The 7,830-nt window shown below is 39.4% G+C and overlaps 1 pseudogene; it reads right to left on the reverse strand.

The window, feature by feature from the left end:
* Positions 1-1,870: 1,870 nt before the first annotated feature.
* On the reverse strand, positions 1,871-2,609 carry LOC138150589 (ferritin heavy chain-like; annotated as a pseudogene).
* Between the last annotated feature and the right edge of the window lie 5,221 nt (positions 2,610-7,830).

The following is a 7,830-nucleotide window of genomic DNA, read 5'->3' on the forward strand; positions in this document are numbered from 1 at the left end:
CAGGCCGGGGGAAGGCGCGGCGCAGCGCGGCGGGCGCAGCAGGCCGGGAAGGCAGGGCGCGGCGGGCGCAGGCCGGGGGAAGGGGTGGTGCAGCGGGTGCAGGCCCGGGAAGGCGCAGCGCAGAGCAGTGGGCCCAGCCCCGGGGGAAGGCGCGGCCGGGAAGGTGTGGCGCGGTGGGTGCAGCCCGGGAAGGGGCCTGATCAACTTGGAAGGCAAGTCTTCCCACCAACCACAAGGTCCACTACCTGGCCTATCACCAAAGGGCTGGGACTGGAAAGAGCAAGGTAAGAAGCAAATACAGGGGCCCCTGTACTGGACAGCAAACACTCCTGGGTCTACCACTTCATAGCCCAGAAATCTTTTTTAAAAAACCCCTTTCAGGACCTCCAAAGATGAGGAAGACAGAGTGAACCCCACTTGCTCCAAACCCCACCTCTGACCCTGAAAATATAGTAAGTATTGCCCAGGGCAAAACCCTCTACAGTAAAGGCTTGGGATCCTAGAGAAAGGGCGTGGTTAGGACCCTGCCTCAAAATGGGTAGAAAGCAGACTACAAAGACAAAGACTCTGGAGTCCTGCTATCCTCAGAGGGAGACAATGTGGACTCCACACCCACAGCTGAAACTTCAACAGGGAATTGATCCCAAACACAGAAGGCTCTCTTAGATGAGATCAAAAGGAACTTTGAAAACAAAATGAGAGAGATGGAAGACAAAATGAATAATTCTCTCAAAATGAAAATAGCAGAATTAGTAAAACATTATAATGAGGAAAGCATCTCTCTATAAAGAAAAGTGTATGATATGGAAAAGGAGCTTCAAAAATTAACCAAGGAAAATGATTTGCTAAAAACCAGAATTAAACAAATGGAAACAAATAACTCTATGAGGAACCAAGAATTAGCCAAGCAAAACAACAAAAATGAAAGATTAGAAAAAGAGGTAAAATACCTCAAAGAAAAAATAACTGACCTGGAAAACAGATCCAGGAGAGATAATCTGAGAATCATAGGCCCCCCAGAAAATCATGATGAAAAAATGAGCCTGGACAACATCCTCCAAGAGCTCACTGCCCTGAGATACTAGAACCTGGGGGGAAAATAGAAATCGAGAGAATCCACCGGACACCTGCTGTAAGAGATCCCAAACTGAAAAATCCTAGAAATGTTGTGGCCAAACTCCAGAACTACCAGATAAAAGAGAAAATACTTCAAGTGGCCAGAAAGAAACAATTCAAATATCGAGGGTCCACAGTGAGGATTGCACAGGATTTGTCAGCCTCTACACTGAAAGATCGGAGGCAGTGGAATACAATTTTCAGGAAGGCAAAAGAGCTCGGGTTACAACCAAGGATCACAAACCCAGCGAGACTGAGCATATTCTTCCAGGCAAAGAGATGGTCATTCAATGATATAACAGAGTTCCAGACCTTCTTGATAAAAAAGCCAGAACTCAATGGAAAATTCAACCTCCAATTACAAGATGCAACAGTGATTTAGAAAGGTAAACAAGGAGAACACACACACCCCCTGCTATTTGATAAGAGCAAACTGGTTATAGACAAGTAGAGGGTATGACTATAAAATACACAAAATGACGATTTTTAAAAAATCTTGTTAAGGGCTACAAAGGGACTGGGTGAAGTGGAAAAGGGTAAATTATGCCACTCAGAGAGGCATAAAAACTGTATAGCAGAGGAAAAAAGGGAGGGTGTTGGGAAGCATATGAGCTTTTCCCTCATTGGTTCCGGTACAAGGAGGGAATAACAACCAGTTAAGCATAGGACGCTATAGAAGAAGAAACGCAAAAAGAATCATTTTAGAGGGAAAGAGGGGAGGGAGAGGAGCTTCGCATGAGATTTGTTCCTGTCATTCTTTTTTTTTTTTTCATCAGTACCAAGTCACTTTATTGGGATGTAAATGGTGGTAGTTTTTTGGTACAGATTATGAAAAGGTCAGATAACCAAAATAGGCATGCCCTGAAAGACAGTAGGAGTGGCGCCCACAGTTCCCAGGTGTGGGGGAAGCCAGGTGTGGCTTGGCTCTCGTTGTCACTGTCTCCAAGGGTGTGCTTGTCAAAAAGATATTCCGCCATGCCAGAATCGGGGCCCCCATCTTGCGCAGGTTGGTTACGTGATCACCCAGCTGTTTGATGGACTTGACCTGTTCGTCCAGGTAGTGGGTTTCCATGAAATCACATAAGTGGGGGTCATTCTTGTCAGTTGCCAGCTTGTGCAATTCCAGTAACGACTGATTGACATTTTTTTCCAAGTGCAGAGCACACTCCATTGCGTTCAGCCCGCTCTCCCAGTCGTCGCGGTCAGGTTTCTTGATGTCCTGCAGGAAGATGCGGCCGCCCGCGCTGGTTCTGCAGCTTCATCAGCTTCTCGGTGTGCTCGCGCTCCTCGTGCGACTGGTGGAGGAAGTACTTGGCGAAGTTCTTGAGCGCCACGTCGTCGCGGTCGAAGTAGTATGACATGGACAGGTAGACATAGGAGGCGTAGAGCTCCAGGTTGATCTGCCGGTTGATGGTGGCCTCCGAGTCCTGGTGGTAGTTCTGCCGCACCTGAGAGGGGGACGAGGTGGTCATGGCGGCGGAGGCTGAGGCGGCGGCTGCTACTCAACGGTAGGACAGAAGAAGTGTAGTGGAGGTGAAGGTGGAGAGGTGGCTAAGGGCGGCTCCGGCCGGGAATCGAGCAGCGGGTTCCCTTCAAGCACTGTTGAAGCAGGAAACCTCAGCGACTCCCCTTCCCTGCACTTCTGGCCTGTTCCTGTCATTCTTGATGCGAAGAAAAAATAGCATACTTCATTAAATATAACAATATCCTACAGGCAGTAGGAGGGGGAAAGGGTTACGAAAGGGGGGTGGGAGTGGTTTGTAGGGAGGGAAGTAGTAAGGGGAAAAGGGGAGGAAAAGGGAGGGGGGCCAAAAAGGGAACACTGAGGGAGGCGGTGGTCAAAAGGAAAACTATTAAGGGGGGGGAAGGGAGAAGGGAGGGAAAATATGAACATTAACAGGGGCAGGAATAGGATGAGGGGAAAGAAACAGATAAAAATCATAACTGTAAATGTGAATGGAATGAACTCTCCTATAAAACAGAGATGGATAGCAGAATGGATTAGAAATCATAATCCTACAATATGCTGTTTACAAGAAAGACATCTGAAACAGAGGGATACACACAAGGTAAAGGTAAAAGGTTGGAGTAAAATATATCATGCCTCAGCTAAAGTAAAAAAAGCAGGGGTAGCAATCCTTATCTCAGATAAAGCAAATGCAAAAGTTGACCTAATTAAAAGAGATAAGGAAGGAAACTATATTCTGTTAAAAGGCACCATCGAGAATGAAGCAATATTATTACTTAACATATATGCACCAAGTGGTGTAGCATCCAAATTCCTAGAGGTGAAGGTAAAGGAATTAGAGGAAGAAATAGATAGCAAAACTGTACTAGTGGGAGACCTTAATCTCCCCCTAACTGAACTTGATAAATCCAACCTTAAAATAAACAAGAAAGAAGTTAAGGAGGTGAACAGGATTTTAGAGAGGATAGGTATGACAGATCTCTGGAGAAAACTGAATGGGTATAAAAAGGAAGATACTTTCTTCTCAGTGGTTCATGGCACATACTCAAAAATTGACCATGTATAGGGCATAAAAACATCACAATTCTATGCAGTAAGGCAGAAATACTAAATGCATCATTCTCAGATCATGATGCAATAAAAATTATATGCAATAAAGGGCTGGGGAAAGACAGACTAAAAACTAATTGGAAATTAAACAATTTAATCCTAAAGAATGAGTGTGTCAAAGAAGAAATTATAGAAACAATCAGTAATTTCATTCAAGAGAATGATAATAATGAGACAACATACCAAAATCTGTGGGATGCATTAAAGGCAGTTCTTAGGGGAAGTTTTATATCCCTGAGTGCATACGTGATTAAATTAGAGAAAAGGGAGCTCAACAAATTGGGCATGCAATTAAAAAACCTAGAAAAAAACAAATTCAAAATCCCCAATTAAATACTAAATTAGAAATATTGAAGACTAAAGGAGAGATTAGTAAAATCGAAATTAAGAAAACTATTGAACTAATAAATAAAACCAAGAGCTGGTTTTATGAAAAAACCAACAAAATTGATAGACCCTTAGTCAATATGATAAAAAAAAGAAAGAAGAAAACCAAATTATGAGTATCAAAATGAAAAGGGTGAATCTACCTCCAATGAAGAGGAAATCAAAACAATAATTAGGAATTATTTTTCCCAATTGTATGTACATAAATTTGACAATCTTAGGGAAATGGATGAATAGTTAGAAACATACAAGTTGCCCAGATTAACTGAAGAGGAAGTAAATTACTTAAATAATCCCATCTCAGAAAAAGAAATTGAACAAGCCATCAGTCAGCTCCCTAGGAAAAAATCTCCAGGGCCAGATGGATTCACTAGTGAATTCTATCAAACATTTAAAGAACAATTGATTCCAATATTCTTCAAACTATTTGGGAAAATTGGTGAAGAAGTAGTCCTACCAAATTCTTTTTATGACACAAATATGGTACTGATACCTAAATCAGGAAGAGATAAAATGGAGAAAGAAAATTATAGACCAATCTCACTCATGAATATAGATGAAAAAATTCTAAATAAAATACTAGCAAAAAGACTACAGCAACTTATCTCAAGAATAATACACTTCGATCAGGTCGGATTTATTCCAGGAATGCAAGGATGGTTTAATATTAGGAAAACCATCAGTATAATTGATCATATCAACAATAAAACTAGCAGAAACCACATGATCATCTCAATAGATACAGAAAAGGCTTTTGACAAAATACAACATCCATTCCTATTAAAAACATTATAAAGTACAGGAATAAATGAAGCCTTCCTTAAAATAATAGGTAGCATCTATTTAAAGCCATCAGCAAGTATTATATGTAATGGGGAGAAGCTAGAAGCATTTCCCATAAGATCAGGGGTGAAACAAGGGTGTCCACTATCACCCCTCTTATTCAATACTAGAAATGTTATCAGTAGCAATTAGAGAAGAAAAAGAAATCAAAGGAATCAAGTTAGGCAAAGAAGAGACCAAGCTATCACTCTTCACAGATGATATGATGATATACTTAGAGAATCCTAGAGAATCAAGTAAAAAGCTGCTTGAGACAATAAATAAATTTGGCAAAGTTGCAGGATATAAAATAAACCCACATAAATCCTCGGCATTCCTATATATTTCCAATGAAATTCAACAGCAAGAAGTAGAAAGAGAAATCCCATTTAAAGTTACTGTAGACATTATAAAATATTTGGGAATCTACCTGCCAAAACAAACCCAGGACCTGTATGATCATAACTACAAAACACTTTTCACACAAATAAAGTCAGATCTAACTAATTGGAAAAATATCAATTGCTCATGGCTGGGTCGAGCTAATATAATAAAAATGACAATTTTATCTAAATTAAATTATATATTTAGTGCCATACCAATTAATTTACCAAAAAAACTACTTTATAGAGTTAGAAAAAATAGTAACAAAATTCATATGGAAGAATAAACGGTCCAGAATATCAAGGGAATTAATGAAAAGAAATGCTAGGGAAGGTGGACTAGCCTTACCAGATTTCAATCTGTACTATAAAGCAGCCGTCATCAAAACTACTTGGTACTGGCTGAGGAATAGAGGAGTGGATCAATGGAATAGATTAGGCACACAAGATTCAGAAGTCAACGACTACAGTAATGTATTGTTTGATAAACCCCCAGACCCTGGTTTTGGGGATAAGAACTCACTATTTGACAAAAACTGCTGGGAAAACTGGAATATAGTATGGCAGAAACTGGACATAGACCATTATCTAACACCATATACCAAAATCAAGTCTAAATGGGTTCATGATCTAGGTATAAAGGTTGATACTGTAAGCAGTCTGCTAAAACAAGGAATAGTTTACCTATCAGACTCGTGGAGAGGGGATGACTTTATAACTAAACAGGAATTAGAGAACATTATAAAATGTAAAATGGATAATTTTGACTACATGATATTGAAAAGTTTCTGTACAAACAAAGCCAATGTAACCAAGATTAAGAGGGAGGTGGGAAATTGGGAAAGAATCTTTACAACCTATGTCTCTGACAAAGGACTCATTTCTAAAATATACAGAGAATTGAGTCAAATTTATAAGACTACAAGTCATTCCCCAATTGATAAATGGTCAAAGGATATGAACAGGCAATTTTCAGAGAAAGAAATTAAAGATATCTATAAGCACATGAAGAAATGCTCTAATTCACTATTGATTAGAGAAATGCAAATCAAAACAACTGTGAGGTACCACATCTCATCAGTAAGATTGGCTAAGATGACAAAACAGGAAAATGACAAATGCTGGAGAGGATGTGGGCAAACTGGAAAACTAATGCATTGTTGGTGGAGTTGTGAACTGATCCAGCCTTTCGGGAGAGCAATCTGGAATTATGCCCAAAGGGCTATAAATACTTTCATACCCTTTGATCCAGCAATACCACTCCTAGGGTTATATCCCAAAGAGATCATAGAAATGGGAAAAAGACCCTTATGTACAAAAATGTTTATAGCAGCTCTTTTTGTTGTGGCAAAGAATTGGAAATTAAGGGGGTGCCCATCAATTGGGGAATGGCTGAACAAGTTGTGGTATATGCATGTTATGGAATACTATTGTGCTATAAGAAACGGGGAGCAGGCAGTCTTCATATTTACCTGGAGAGGCTTAAAAGAACTGATGCTGAGTGAGAAGAGTAGAACTAGGAGAAATTTGTACACAATTACAGACACAACATATGTGTGATGACCAACTTTGATAGACTGGACTCTTCTCAGCAATGCAGTGATATAAGTCAATCCCAAAAGACTCATGATGGAGAGAAAAACGTGCATCCAGAGAAAGAACTAGAAAGAACTAAGTTTATATCCAGGTGGAAGCAAAATACCTGATCTTTTTCGTTCTCTTATTTGGTTTTATGTCCTCTTTATCATTTTTCATTCCAGCTGGTACAATCCGTCCTTATAACCTGACCAATGTATAATGTGAAAGTATTTACAGATCCTATACTTGACTATAAGCCGCCATGGGGGGGGGGGGACAAAATGTGAAACTCAAGGAATTGTGGAATTGAATCCTGTAAACTAAAAGGAAACAAACAAATTAATAAATTAAAGAAAATATGTAAAAAAAAAAAAGAAAAGAAAATGTATGCATAGGGGCAGCTAGGTGGTGCAGTGAATAGAGAACCAGCCCTGGAGTCAGGAGGACCTGAGTTCACATCTGACCTCAGACACTTAATGCTAGCCATGTGACCTTGGGCAAATCACTTAACTCCAACTGCCCTTTCTTACCCCCTCCAAAAAGATAAAAAAAAAGAAAATATATGAATAATTGAAATCTAATCCTAAAGACAAAGGAGGGAAATAAAATGGTCAAAAATGGAACATGAAGAGGGAAAAAAACCACAAAAGAGAAATAGAGAATATTGTGAGTATACAAAATTATATGCCAGCACAATCAAGAATTCAAAAGAAATGGAGGTTCAGTTACAAAAATATAAAATAGAATTAATAATGCTACTAATAATGATATAACAATAAATACATAATAAACAAAATAATTTTATTCATAATAATCAAAACAAGATCTTCATGTCAGAAAATGAGACTAAATAAACTTTAAAGGAACTGGGGGGGGAGATCCTACTACAGATAGATTTCTACTTTCAAAAAAATAAGTAATCCTATTACAATTTTTCCTAAAAAACGATCTACAAAATCCTTTGAT

The sequence above is a fragment of the Petaurus breviceps genome, unplaced genomic scaffold, assembly GCF_028583685.1.
Source record: "Petaurus breviceps papuanus isolate PSGF00001 unplaced genomic scaffold, PetGlider_PUasm1.0 90881, whole genome shotgun sequence".
In the NCBI taxonomy this organism is placed as follows: Eukaryota; Metazoa; Chordata; class Mammalia; order Diprotodontia; family Petauridae; genus Petaurus; species Petaurus breviceps.